The sequence below is a fragment of the Anomalospiza imberbis genome, chromosome 1, assembly GCF_031753505.1.
Source record: "Anomalospiza imberbis isolate Cuckoo-Finch-1a 21T00152 chromosome 1, ASM3175350v1, whole genome shotgun sequence".
Taxonomy (NCBI): Eukaryota; Metazoa; Chordata; class Aves; order Passeriformes; family Viduidae; genus Anomalospiza; species Anomalospiza imberbis.
In genome coordinates, this window is record NC_089681.1 from 147,231,874 (window position 1) to 147,246,550 (window position 14,677).

The following is a 14,677-nucleotide window of genomic DNA, read 5'->3' on the forward strand; positions in this document are numbered from 1 at the left end:
TGCTCGCCTAGAAAATGCTTCTGCCATCAAAATATTTAATCCCGATCCTCTGCGAACGAGGACAAAAGGTTGTGTACCAATTAAAGTGTGCTAGATCACTAATTATTGAAACAATGCCAGAGGTCCAATTAACTAAACAGTGCTAGAGCACCAACTCAGATATTCTGCTTTTTCTGGACAGAAAACTGTTAAAACACTGGCATAACACTGGTTTGCACCAGCCTGTGCTCCTCACAGCTACTTTTACACGTGGTTGGGAAAGCCAGTATGGCCAAGACCCCACAGGCAGCATGGATGAGACCTTTCTGTTTCAGAGATAAAAGGGTTTTGCCCTATGGACACAAACAGGGCTGCTTGAGTTGGTTTTGTGGTGTTGGAGTTGGACGCGATGATCGTTGTGGGTCCCAGGGGAAGTGCAGACATCCCTCAAGAGCTCTGCACTGAAACAATGCCTGGAGTGGAGGAATTCTGAAAACAGCTGTAATTCATCATCCCCAGTGTAATTTATTTCTCCTTTGGGCATTACAACACAGCCCAGCATCAAAGCCACGGCAAGGATGGCGTGTGCATGGCTGTGGAGGACAGATTATGGACAAACAACTGCTCAGGATAAATGCCTGATGCCCAAAAGGAGAATAAACAACTGCATTCTTAAACATGGCTGTATGTAGGGAACACATAAAGCCTATGGAAAAATAAATTAGTGGTAGGAAATTAATGAGTTGGCCAGGCCTAATAGGGATGATGAATGCAGTGAAGGTGAGGGAAGAGACTGCTTGGGTAGGAGGCCACTTTCTGACCTCCTACTAAAACTGACTGGGAGCTAAAAGTGACCTGTGATGCAAGGGGGAAAATGTGCTCATGGACTAAAAAGGGGTCTCAGTGCTGAAATACCACACTGAACTTTTTATGGCTTCCACTAAAATAAAAATGATTTGTGAAAGAGAACTGTAGGGACTATATGGGAAAGGTCCTGGATCATGCATTCCTTGGAGAGTGGATCCCATTAGCACACCTGGCTAGATGACCCTTGCTGTATTCTCCGGTTCATTTCTTACATTTCCCTTTTTTTACTTGACAGCTGCTCTCTGACTGCACTTCAAGGTGAGCTTTACTTCCCACTCATCCATGGCCTCTGTGTCCCAAGAGGATTTCCCTTGACCATGGAAGCCAGTCTCTGGATTTCCATCAGCTACAGGCATTTCTTGTTTCCTTCCTCTCTGGAAACAAAAAGTAGGGCTGTGTTTATATTTATATTATCTATATTTATATCTATCTATATCTATATTTAAATGAAGAACTTATGCATCTACTATGCTCCCTGACTGCACCCTTAACCATTACATGGATATAAATCACAACATTCCACAAGCACAAAATATAAAGAACTGCAGTTAATGGGGATATAAAAAAAGCTGTGGTTTCTGACAAAGATCAGTTCACGTCACATGGAGCAGCAGAAAGCTGGACTGACAAATAAATCTCTTACAAGAGAGATGACACAACATCTGAATAATAATACAACGTGCACCCACAGCTTCTCGAGCCTGGGTCTGCCCTGCCTTGTTTTTGACTTGATCTGAGAGAACTCCAAATTTCTCAGGATTTTTCTGCCTCATGTCTCTGTGGGAACCATACAGTGTGGAGGTGTTTGTGTAGCCTTGGGCTCTACATTGAGCAGTTGGGTTTTTTCCCACAGAGAGAACATTTTTGATCAGTTTAATGAGTTATGGGTATAGATAAACTGCATTGATCCCAGATTTAGACACAGCTTCTTGGCAGATATTTTAGTATAAAAAGACATTTTCTTGGAAAAAAATGCAACCGTTTCATTAAAGATGTTTCAGTTTCTAGTTCTTCTCAGTTGCCTGGGTAAGTTGCAATTTATTTATGCTGGGAAAGAGTGAAGCTCTCCACCTCTAAGTGGTGAGGATTAGAGCATATGGGATTTTTTTTCTCTTCAGTTTCTGTGCTAGGCCAAAACATAATGTGGAAGAGTTTTCCTCCATAGTGGGAGCATTATCTTCATGAGAAAGATTTGGGAGTTTTCTGAGGGAGCAAAAACCTGCAACCCATAAGAAAAGGGGATGTATCGTGGTGCAAAAAGGTGGGATTGGAGTGCGGGAAACAAATGAATATATACAAGAGCTTTGTATCTTGAAGACCTTTTATTGTCTTTTTCACTCAGGGAGGATGAAAAATTCACTCCAAGATGGAGAGTGACCACAGTGTCACCACGTGCAAGCCTCAACCACTCCATCTTCCAGACCTGGCTGGCTGTGGTGACCATTATTCTTTAGGAATCTGCACAACAAACTGCTCTCCTTGCTTTGTTGTGTTAGGGGCAATCTCTGGGACTGCCCTGAGGGATGCTCTTCAGAAGAGGCCACAGAGCCCAACCAAACAGCTGGAAGTGGCAGGTAATGCTGGAGTCTTATACTTGGGAAAAAACCTTGAATTAAAAACAAACAAACAGTGAGAAAATAAGAGCTTCCACTGTCCAAAACCACACAGTTTCTGCAGAGGCATGGCATGGCTTGGGTGTAAAATATATTGTTGTTAGATCCAGGTATCAGTTCAGATTTCCTACCCCAACAACCTGGGGTACTACACCCACATTTGTGGTGGAACCCTTATCAGCAGCAAATGGGTCATGACTGCAGCACACTGCAGTGTGTGAGTGTGGCATTCACATTCTCTGGACAGAGAGACGTAATTCTGTCTCTCAGGAGAAGCACAGAGAGAAGAGGAGAAAACAATCTTTATCTCTGCTCCTTTGTTTTCCCCATGTGGAATGTGGTGTGGAGATTGTTTACCTGCAGTGATTGCTGGGTTGGATCCTGGTGAAGGCTGTTTGGGTTCAGTGACCAATGGGACCCAGCTGTGGCTCGGGCTCCCAGCAGAGAGTCACGAGTTTGAGTTAGGTAAGTAAGAAGTAAGTATGTAGAATAGGATAGACTCTCTTTAAATAGTATATAAATGTAATATAGTATAGTTTTAATAAAGCTATCCTTCAGCCTTCTGATCTGGAGCCAGACATCATCATTTCTTCCCGGGTCCGGGGTCATTGCATTATTACAATATGTAAGTAGGATAAAAGCAGTTAAAACTCCTGTTCTGCTCCTCATTCTTGCTGCAGGTGGGAGCCAGACCCTTTCCCTCCTCAGAGCTCCCCACTGGTGCCATGCATTGCACAGCTGGACATCTCCCTGCTCAGTTAATCAGGGGAGCTGGAAAACTCTGCTGGCTTCAGCCTTCATTTTACATACTAATCGCTGACTTCCTGGGAGTGGAAATCAAGCTGATTGCTGATTTGCATAAGAGGAGGTGCATTTGCATGAGTGTGAGCATTCCTCAGGGGTGTGCATCCTGAGAGACCTGCACAGAGATGGAAAGATGGAACAAAAGGGGTGTTTGCTTGCTCTCAGGCCATGCTGTACAACGTGTCAATGCCATGGGACACCAGCAAGCCAACACTCCCCTCTAATTGCTCCTGCCTTTAGTGATTGCACTTAAAATAAAGTGTAATCAGCTGGTCCTTCACACTCTCCTCCAGAAAGGTGCAGAAGTGGAAAAATGAACCTTGTTCAATACCAAGCTCAGCACTGCAGTAGCTGATGCTTCTGCTGTGAAACCTTCAGTTTCTTCACCAGCAAACTGCAGGCAGCACGTGCCTGATTCAGAAAACTACTGAGAAACAAAATTTAGGTTAGAAAAGTCCTCTGAAATCATTAAGTCCAACCATTAACCCAGCACTGCCAAGCCCACCACTAAACCCTTGTCCCCAGGTGCCACATCTACACATCTTTTAAACAACTCCAGGGATGCTGACTCCACCACTGCCCTGGACAGCCTGTTCCAAGACCTGACCACCCTTTCAGTGAAGAAATTTTTCCCAGTATCCATTGGCCATTTCCTCTCATTCTGTACTTGTTACCTGGGAAAAGAGACCGACTCCCACCTTGCTAGAACTCTCTTTTCAGGCAGTTGCAGACAGCAACAAGGTCCCCTCTGAGCCTCTTTTTTTTCCAGGCTAAACACCCCCAGCTCCCTCAGCTGCTAATTCACCAGCTTCCCTGCCCTTCTCCAGACCCACTCACAGCAAATTTGGCTACAGTGTATTGAAAATCCTGTGGTGGAGGGTGTTTTGGAAATGGTGACAAGGGTGGAAGGTCTGTGTTGTGCAGGAATTGCATTGCAAAACACTCAGTGGGGAGTAGATTTTGCACCAACTACTCTGTGATTCATTTCCAGGCCCCCAAGAGCATCCTACTGGGTGGCTCTGGGTGAGCACAACCTCCTGGAGGTAGATGGCACCGAGTACTACGTTGGTGTGGATGCAATCTTCATCCATCATGTCTGGAATCCCACTGACATTGCCAAAGGGTAATTATTTTTACTGTCAGATAGCTGAAGGATACTGAGCATCCTCTCTCCCCAGCATTTACGTGTATGTTCAGTCCAACTCCCAGTGAGGCTGGATTTGTGGGAAGCACTGGAAGATGCTGCAAAGGAGATTTCCCAAACGGCTTCCTCTCTTGGAGGTGTTCCATGGTGTCCACGTGGATGATCTCAGCCCTGTTTTACCCAAGATGGGTCTATTTTCCCCATCTTGGGAAAAAAAAAAAGAGATGGATCCAGGATGTGCAGAAGATTCAGGGGCTTGCCTGCAGTCACAGCCCTGTGTGCATCTAATGAAGGAAAGCCAACAGGAAAGAGGTGAAGGACTGTCTCAAACCCCCCTCAGAGACATGCCTGTCCACCCAGGGTCCACCAAAATTCACCCCAAACCTGCGGGAGACTTTTGGGGAGTGTTATCCCTTTATCAGTCTGTACCTTGGCCTTTTCTCTCTTAATTGCCCTTATTTTGTTGCCACCTGTGATAGCTGCAAGGAATAATTAATTATATTTGCAAGGTGCTTGTCTATCATCATGCAGAGGCTGGAGCCTTGTGTGAGTGATGAAACGGGAGTGAGGATGTGTGGTTCATGCCTCATCCAGGATTTTCAGAGAGGAATCTTTCACCTGTGCCCTGTTTCAGCTCTGACATTGCCCTGCTGCACTTGGAATCTCCTGCCAATGCCAACAGATTCGTTGAGCTGGGAGCGCTTCCATCCAAGGCAGAAATTTTGCCCAGTGAATGTCCCTGCTATGTTACTGCCTGGGGAGGGGTCAGTGGTGAGTAAGGGGGAAGGAGGAGTGTCCAGGGGGACCACCATACAGATAAAGCTTCTTTCCTCAGCCCCTGGAGCTGCTGGGCCAAGGTGTCACCCTTCCTCGTGTCCCCTCTCCTGTGCAGGGGTGGCACGGACAGGCTGCAGGAGGGGATGCTGCCAGTGGTGGACCATGAGATCTGCTCCCAGGAGGACTGGTGGGGATCCCAGGCAGAGGGCACCGTGCCCTGTGCAGGGGGAGATGGCATGAGGGCAGGATGCAATATGAGAGCTCTTAGAAGGGTTTCAAGCTGCCCTCTTTGTTTTCCCTTCCTCTCTCACCTCGCTGTGCCTCAAGTTCTGGTTTTGCCAGAACTGAGGTTCTGGTTTTGAAAGCAAGAAAACTAGAAGAAAAACAGAACTCAGGTTCTGGTTTTGCCATTTCTCCACCTGCAATAGTTCTCCTGCAAATCCTGGCCCCTTTGCTGCTTTCTGCTGAGTATCTTCTGAACCAGGCCTTCTCCACATTCCTCCAGAGAAAAAAACTTCTAGACCCTCAGGATGCACCTCTCCCTTGATTTTGGAGAGTAGATTGGCCCTGTCTCTCAGCAGCCTGTCCCAAGGACCAGATCCTGGGGACAAGGGTAAAACTTTGGCAGTTGCCTCTGCCCTGACCCAAAGGGTGAAGCTACAAGGAATTTTGTCCACTCTTCCAGCGTTTCTGTGTTGTTGCACCCTGAGGCAGGCATTGCTGCCTCCTGCTTGTCACCCCCCTCCTTCCCATCCACTCTATTTACAGCTGAGCTTGCTGCAAGTTTGGGCTATGTCCAACAGCTCCCTCTGGCCCAGCTTAGGTGGAAAAGGAAGATATTGTGAAGTTCCCAATATCACAGGGGATCCAGGTGGCCTCAGCATCAAGGCAAGGAGGTTTGGCACGTGAAGTCAAGAAATACTTGTTACCTCTTCCTCTATTCCCTTCTCTGCAAAGGTGGCTTCTAATAAAAACAGCCATGCAGAGACCTTAAAAAATTGTGGAAAAATACATAATGTGTGATTATATAAAAAAAGGAATATAATATAGAAACACATAGAAATAAAGCAGGTTGTACAATTATGCAGAATACAGTTATAGGTATGGGGTAATTATAGGTCTGTAGATATTTAGTGTAATTTTTTTGTGTGTGTGGCAGGTTGTGAGCCCAGGAAGAGCCTTTATCTTCTCACATATTTTAAGTCTCTAGTGCTCCTTAATCCTATCCAGATAATTTGGCTGAATATTTCCTTTCCTTCCTCCAGTCCAGGGGGACTCTGGGGGCCCTCTCTACTGCTACAGGGATGATCACTGGGAAGTCCATGGGATGGTGAGTTTTGGGTTAGTTCCCCACTGTAACATCTACCAGAAGCCCAGTTTCCACACGTGTGTCAGCCTACATGGACTGGATCTGCAGCATGAGTTGCTTCATGCCTGTGCATCCCCCCTGAAAGCAAGGAGTTGGCCAGAGGAATTTTTCATTTATTTTTCATTCAGAGTAGGTTTTTTTTGTTTATTAAACCATTAGGAGTGGAACAGGGAGGTCTAAAATCAGGAAATTTGATGCTGCTTTTGGTGTAGTCAAACAATTTTAAGGAAGCAGCTGCTGCCTCAGAGCTGAAATGCTCTGCTGAGGGCCACAGACAAAATTCAAGCCAGGCAGGAACTGGGCTCCGTGTCCAAAAAATTATCATCACCATTCACCCAGACAAAACCTTGCTGCAGGAAACCATGGGAGGAATTAGCTGGATGAGAAATGCAGCAAACATAAAGCATCTCTAGAATTGCAAATCCTGCAGTGCTGCACTATCCACACTCAGCTTTACATTTAGGAATGAACAATGAGTTCTTTTCTCAGTCCTACATAATGACTGGCACAAGGAGCAGCCTTTTCCCAGGCACAGTGGAGGGTTTTATGGAAAAGCCTCTGTAAATTGTGGGTCCTGCTGGAAAGAAAGGTGGGGAGAGGTATTTTAAATCAATGTGAGGTAGAGGAAGGTCACTGCTGTCCATAAACCTTTTTGGGTGGGAATAGGTTGTTAGAGCAGTCCCCTGGCTCAGCTGGGAATAAACCCTTCTTCAGACCATTCCCTGGCATGGAGACTTGCCTCATTCTGCCTCTCTGCTGAATTAATCTGGTTTTTGCTTTCCAGACTATGGAGAAAAATGGAGGTTTCTAGGGAAGGATCTCTTGGTGCATGAGATAAAATTAAGCACCTGTGCTCTTTTACTCTTCTCTCATGCCTCCTGCACCTCTCTGGGTTATAAACAGCAAGATTTGGCTAATTTTGGTGTAATGAAGTCTCAGTGAGTGCAGCCAGTGACCTGGTGGTGTGTTTGCTCTGCCTTAGGCAGCGGGTCCAACCCCGTCAGCAGGGAAGGAGGCTCAGGGAATTCCCAGTCTGTGACAGTGCCCTTAACCTGGGGCTGGGCAAGGCTGTCATTCTGGCACCAAACCTGCAGAAAATGGTCATGGATGGTGGATTTTTCTCGTTGAGGGGTTCCTTAGGGATAACCCCACCAGAGGCAGAGGTGGTCAGCTCGGTGCTTCCAGGTCAGTGGGAGCAGAGCAGTGTGTGATGCTGCTGGGCACCAGTGCAAATGCTCCCGTCCTGATCTGTTCTCACAGCAGCCAGCAGAGGTTTTGCTTGCAGAACTGGGTTCTCGTCATATTCCCAAACAAACAGTTTCAGTCATAAAGATGCTCCTAAAGAGAGCATTTTCCTCAAGTATATTGGCAAACTCAACCCACAGAAAGCACAATCCATCCAACTTGTTCTTAAATTCACTCTGCACAGGATGATTTTTTAAGACTGAGAACATAGAAAAGGGCATTTCTGGTGCATGCTCTTCTAGGCAGGAAGCAATAAATTCTGTGTAAAACAGTCCCCTGTGCTGTTAGGTGTGCAGAGGCCCTTATTCAGTCAGCTGGGCAAGCCTGTCTGCAGTGAATAATATTTCCAAATATTAGACACACAGCAGAGCTGGTAAAGGGAGGGAAGGGGGAAGACAGAGGAAAAGATGTAGGTGAACAATAAAGCAAGATTTGTCTTTTGATGATCTGCAAAACCATCCCTTCTCCATCCCTGAAAGAGTTCAAGGCCAGGTTGGACAGGGCTTGGAGCAATCTGAGATAGGGGAAGGGGGCAGGGGCTTGGAATGAGGTGGCTTTTAAGGTGTCTTCCAACCCAAATCATTTTATAATTCTATAAACCACAAAACCATCCCCTTGGAAAACACAGGGAATCCCACAACCTCCCCTCTCTCCCTTTTGCTGTGTGTGAGATGCACATTTATGGATGAAGGATTTCGATTTAGCTCTTTAATAATTTTAAACCACCTATGCCCTAGCTCTCCTAAAACCTGCACACACCTGGGGATTTTAGCAAAATCCTCTCTCTTTGGGGAATGCACAATTCTCCTCTCCAGAAGCCACTAGAGGGCATTGGCCAACCAAGGGAATGTCACACACGGTTCTCACCGCCTGCTAAAGGAGTTTTTTGGGCCAAGACTGATAACGTGCCATGTCTCAGCCTTGCACTCTGCCCTCTGTGTTTGCTTGCAGACCCACGGATCAGCAATGGCACACAGGAGCTGCTTTTCACCTCTGTTTCCCAGAGCTTCGCTCTGCAAACAGTTACATCTTCCTTATTATGGCAAACGAAAATGAAAGCAGGGGTGTTCTCTGTGAGGCTTGTGAAGGAGCAAAGTCCTGCCTGTATTCTTGGCTCTCAACTTCATTATGCTGCACTGGGCAGTGTCTCCTGGGTGCTCAGTAGTTTGGCAGCTCTCCTCTTCTGACAAATTAAAAACCCCTGAATCTCAGTTTTTCCACCCCTTAATAGTACTGAATGGTTCCTGCTCCTTTAAGACAGCATGTGTGATTTCTGCACTACATCACAGAATCCCATAATAGTTTTGCTTGGAAGGGATCTTAAAATTGTTATCTAATTCCAGCCCCCTTTCCATAGACAGGGACACCTCTGAGGGAGCCTGGGTGTGCTCTGTCCCAGGAATGTCCCTTCTAAGAGCACGCAGCAGCCATCTGTCAGGAACTCAGTGGCACCTGAGATCTTGCCTGGCTGTATTCAAGCTTTTCCTTCAAAAAGAAGGAATTAAAAAGAGACAAGATCAAAGGCTCTGAGAAATGACAGCTTACAAAGGGAGCCTCTCAAACTACTTCCAAAAATTACTCAGATGCTGAGAAGTGAAGTATTACTGTGCCTGATGCCTGGGCTGGGGGTCTAACCCTGTGTTCTTGGTGTAAGGGGGGGTTTGGGGATGTCCCAGGGCATCCCAATTTCTCATCAGCTTCCATCCCTGAGGCTGAGCAGAGCTGGGAATCACTGGGGTTGTTGCTGCTACTGGGATCACACCAGCAATTTAGTGAGTGTGCACGTGCCTTGCCACAACCCAAACCACCACAGCCAAGCCCTGTTTGTCCCCTGATGTGACAGCAGTGACAGGCTGTCCCTGCTTCTGCCCACAGCTCTGCAACTACCCCTGTGGTCTCCACAGGGCAGCAGGTGCTTGAAACCTCTGGTCACAAGCTGCCCTGAAATCCAGGCTGGACATTACTCCTTTAAATCCTTCCTCCACATAAACAAGTCCTGGACCTGTTCCTACAACTGCCAGGAGCAGAAACCTCAGGCTGTGCCCACAGAAGCAGGAGAATCAGGTGCTGGAGACACACAGCTCTAATTCAGGGTCATTATCACGTCCCCAGTGCCAAGAGCAGAGTTTTCTTTCTGTGTTTTGCTGACAGGAACAGCTTGTGCTGCTCAGCCATGATTTATTGTGTAGGATAAGAGGCAGGCAGGAGCTGGCAGCACATGGTCAGGGCATGTGTGCCTCTCCTGTGCCTCCTTTCCTTCTCAACATCCAAGTGCCTGGCTAGAGCTGCGTGTTCCTCAGCTCTGCTGGGCAAAACTGATCCCAGGAGCTCACCTTGGAAAGCCTGTGGAAAATGCAGAGCTCCACAGGATTTACTGTGTGGAGATGATAGATTTAACAGCAATGTAATATCCAGTGGTACTGGGAAAACACAGCTGGGCACAGTGTTATAATGCTCATAGGGAATGTCCACGTCCTTTTCCCCAGAGCTGAGTGGTGAGGGTGCTGTGGCAAGCACATTTCTCTCTCTCAGGAATTTTTCATAGAGGAGCACAGAGAGAAAGAAAGAGAAAACAACAATTTTTATTTCTGCTCCTTGTTTTTCCCATGTGGAATGTGTTTGGAGAATTGTTTACCTGGGGTGATTGCTTGGTTGGATTCTGGTGAGGATTGTTTGAGCCTGGTGGCAAATCCAACCCACCTCTGTCTGGACTCTCACAAGATGGTTACGAGTTGTGAGTGAGTTAGTTATGGTAGTTAGAAAAAGTAGGTTTGTAGTTTTAGTATCTCCTTTAAATAGTATATTAATGTATTATAGCATAGTTATAATAAGGAAATCATTCAGCCTTCTGGACTGGAGTCAGACATCAGCATTTCTTCCCACCGGGTTCACCTGCATTTTACAATTAGGGTGCAGCTGAAGCAGGGAGTTAACTAGATTTTGGAAAACTGGTGCTGCCCGTGTGCTTGTGGAGAGCAGAAAAAGGAGACAGCCATGGCAACAGGAGAATTAGCTCCTGGGGGGCTGGCTCTACCAGGTGTAGGGCGCTCTGGTGAGGTGTAAGGCTGGCTGCAACACTTTGGGATATTTTGGGAGGGGAGGCTGAAGATGCTGTGAAACAGGGGGTGCACAGATCAAATATAGGGGTCAGTGCCATTAGAAATGTCTGAGAATATCCCATCCCATCCCATCCCATCCCAATCTTCTGTGTCAAAGGGGCACAGCTCTCCTGAGGTCCCTTGACATCTCACCACCCCCATGGGGATGTCTCCATACCCTCGAGGACCTCAGCTGGCCCAAAATACAACAGAGCTGGGGAGCTTTCGAGTCACACAGAGCTAAGCTCATCAATGGGGCCTCGGGCACACCATGACTGCAAAAAATGTTCTGTTTACAGACATCTCCTCACCCAAATCCTACCCTAGCACTGCTGTCCTTTGTCAGGATAACCCCAAAATCTCTGCATTTGAACTTGTACCACTCCTTCACCAACCAATTCTTGCTCACTCACAGGCAAAAGTGATGGATATTTGGGAGTGCTGCCTCCTGACAGCCATTCAGCCTTAATTACCAGAGAGTGCTTTGGGATGCTCTGACTATGAAAAGCACTTAGGTACCATTAAGTTCCCGTCTCTATTTACTCCAAAGTACTAGCCAAGTATTTATTTCCAAGGTAATGTAATAGATAACAGTTTCCTTTGCAGAGGATATCAGGGGAGCAGGTTTATTTTGGAGGGAGATCCTTGTATGTTATTAATTCTGTAATGTTTTAGCCCACTGTGTGGCTCATGTGGTCTGCAGGGAATCTCAAGCCTTTCAGCCTTCTCCTCTGGGCTGACTAAAAGCCTGTGTGCTTGTGACAGAATATTTCAGCTCTGTGGTTACAGATATTCCAATTTTGGTGGGTTTCATGCACCTACTGATGTAATGGAGTCAGGCATGTCCAGCACATTTTGTCCTCACTCAGCTTCCCTGGTCAAAATAGAGGTGCATCCATGGGGGTGAGGGGGTCTGAGCCATTTTCCTTCTGGAGAGGGTTTCACCTGTGTGTGCCAGGCCAGTCAAGCCCCAGGACACTCCCATCTCTCCTCCAAACCGCAGTGGGCCATTTTGTTTTCTTTTTCTATGATATCTTAGTGAGATACGTGGTGCATCTGGTCCCACAGAGACAAGCATTGCCCAGGAGCAATTTGGCCAGCTGAGAGGTTGGGAGAAGGAGGCAGCTGCCCAGTAGATGGCAATACTGCCATTTATTCAGCAGCAGGCTGGGAGGGGTAAAACAAGCTGATGAGAGTGTGCGGATAAAGCAGCCCTGAAACTTCCTAATGGTCGTAGCTGTGGAGGAGAATCATAGAATCATCTCCCCGTTTGGGTTGAAAGGGACCTTAAAGATCATCCACCCTCTGTCATGAGCAGGGACACCTTCCACTAGACCAGGTTGCTCAGACCCTTGTCCAACCTGACCTTGGACACTTCCAGGGATGGGGAATCCAGAACTGCTCTGGGCAGCATCTCACCACCCTCACAGGGATGAATTTCTTTCCAATATCTAATCCAAACCTTCCCTCTTTCAGTTGACAGGCATTCTCCCTTTTCATTTTAAAGCCATTGACCCATCAGTCCATGCTCTTGTCCCAGGTCCCTCTCCAGCTCTCCTGTAACATCTTCAGGCTCTGGAAGGGGCTCTAAGGTCTCCCTGGAGCCTTCCCTTCTCCAGGTGAACACCTCCAGCTCTCAGAGCATCCTCATTGCCTGGAAGCAGCAGCTTATCACAGCTTCTCCTCCAAAAGGAGTTTACGTTTCCCTTGAAGTGCGAGGCCAGAGAATCCCTGGAGGAGTTTCTGGGCTGGTTGGTGATGGTCCCTCGGTGAGGTGCTGCTGTTGAAGCCGCTAAAGCCACTCTGCTTTTACCGAGCTGCACCTTGGAAGGGGTTAAACCAGCTGCAACCCACAGCTTTCCCTGGCAGGGCTGAAACCAGCCAGCTGCCTGCACACAGACCTGTCCCAGCCCGGTGACACCAGCTGCCGCTCCCGCCCCATTTGGCACCAAGCAGCGCTTCTCCTTCCCATCCCTGGCGGTGGGCGATTCACTGACCCCAGACAAACCCGTCCGTGCCCTCCCCACCTCGCTTAGGGCTTCACCACCCTCTTTATTTCCATTTCTTCTCCTCTTCTTTCCCTGCTCGCAGCACCCGGAGGCTCGGCGTTACTCATCGCCGGCTTTCGTTTCGTCCCGAGCTGCCAGCACGGGTCGGGCTGTGCGTGCAGCCACCAGACTCGAAAGCATTTTGTCCCGGGTGGCGGAGCTGCCTCCGGAGCAGGGATGAGTCACTTGGCGAGCCGGGGCCGCCGGGGACGGGAACAGGCTGTGTCGCCAGGCTCGGTGACTCCAGAGCTGGCGCCGAGCGGGAATGACAGTTCCGAGGACTTTTCTCGTCAAGAGCAGCTGTAAAATGACGGCTAGGATGGACTTTAGCTCCGTCAGAGGAAAATGAAAAAACAAACAAACGAAGCAAACCAAACAAGCCAGGAGCTGCAGGGCAAGGTGAGGGCAGGGGTGTTGGCTCTGCAGCACTGAGGGCATCCGTAGGGTCTTGTGCTTGCCCTGGAGGCAGGAGATTTGGGGGAAAATCTTTTTTTCGTCGTTTGTCTGGCCGATAGAAGGAAAAGGGCAGGTTTGTAAAGCTTGTCTGAGCAGCGTGACACTGCAGTGGGTAAGGGAGTCTGAGATCTTCTGCAGAGGCAATAAAAGCATCCCAGGTGATGCACTCCTGGGGCTTGGAGCCCCGTGTCACTGCAACAGGCACTTCCTCTGCCCATCCAAGAGCATTTTCCATGGATTCAGCAGAAACTTCCCAGAGCTGAGGCTTTAACTCCGACCTGGAGGTCAGCTTGGCTTTCCCAGGGAAAGGGCACTGCAGAATCACCAATTATTGGCACGTTCCCGTTTGAGTTTTAGTCTGTCACTGGCATGGGATGGGAAAAAAACCCCAAGGTCCTGCACCTTGGTCAGGGCAATCCCAAACACAAACATAGGTTTGGTGGAGAATGGCTCGAGAGCAGCCCTGGGGAGGAGGACTTGAGGCAGGGGATTGATGAAAGGCTGGACACCATCTGGCAAAGTGCACTGGCAGCCCAGGAAGCCCCAACCACATTGTGGGCTGCATCCAAAGCAGCGTGCCCAAAGGATCTGGAGAGGGACTTTGGACAAGGGCACAAAGTGATAGGACAGGGAAGCTGGCTTTAAAGTGACAGAGGGCAAGTTTACGTTAGATATTAGGAGGAAATTAATTACTCTGAGGGTAATGAGGCCCTGGCACAGGTTGCCCAGAGAAGCTGTGAATGCCCCATCCCTGGAAGCGCTCAAAACCACGCTGAATGAGGCTTAGAGCCACATGGCGAAGTGAAAGACATCAGGAGAGGGGTTGACCTAGGTGGTCTTTAATATAATCCCTTCCAACCCAAAGCATTCCAGGATTCTGTGATTCCCTGTGGGGATGCCCATGCCAGAGGCTGGTTGATAGGATGCAGCACCTTGGGGCTGTTGGGTCTCCTGGTGATGATGTCTTTATGCCAGGGCATGACACAAAGTTATCACCGTGAGCCTAAAACCCACCAGTGCTGCAGCTGGAGCTGTATGCTGGGGACTATTCTGCTCCCAGTCAGAAAATAGGTAATGTAAGACGGAATTACAGTTATATAAACTCTATAACAAAAAAAACAAAAAAAAAACAAAAAAAAAACAAAAAAAAACCCAAAAAAAACCAATAAAACAAAACCCAAAAAACCCCCCCAAAAAAAACCCAAAAAAACCCAACACAACCAAACACATCCCTCTGGGTGGGGAAACAGGCTGAGCTTCACTGCGTATTGCAGAGC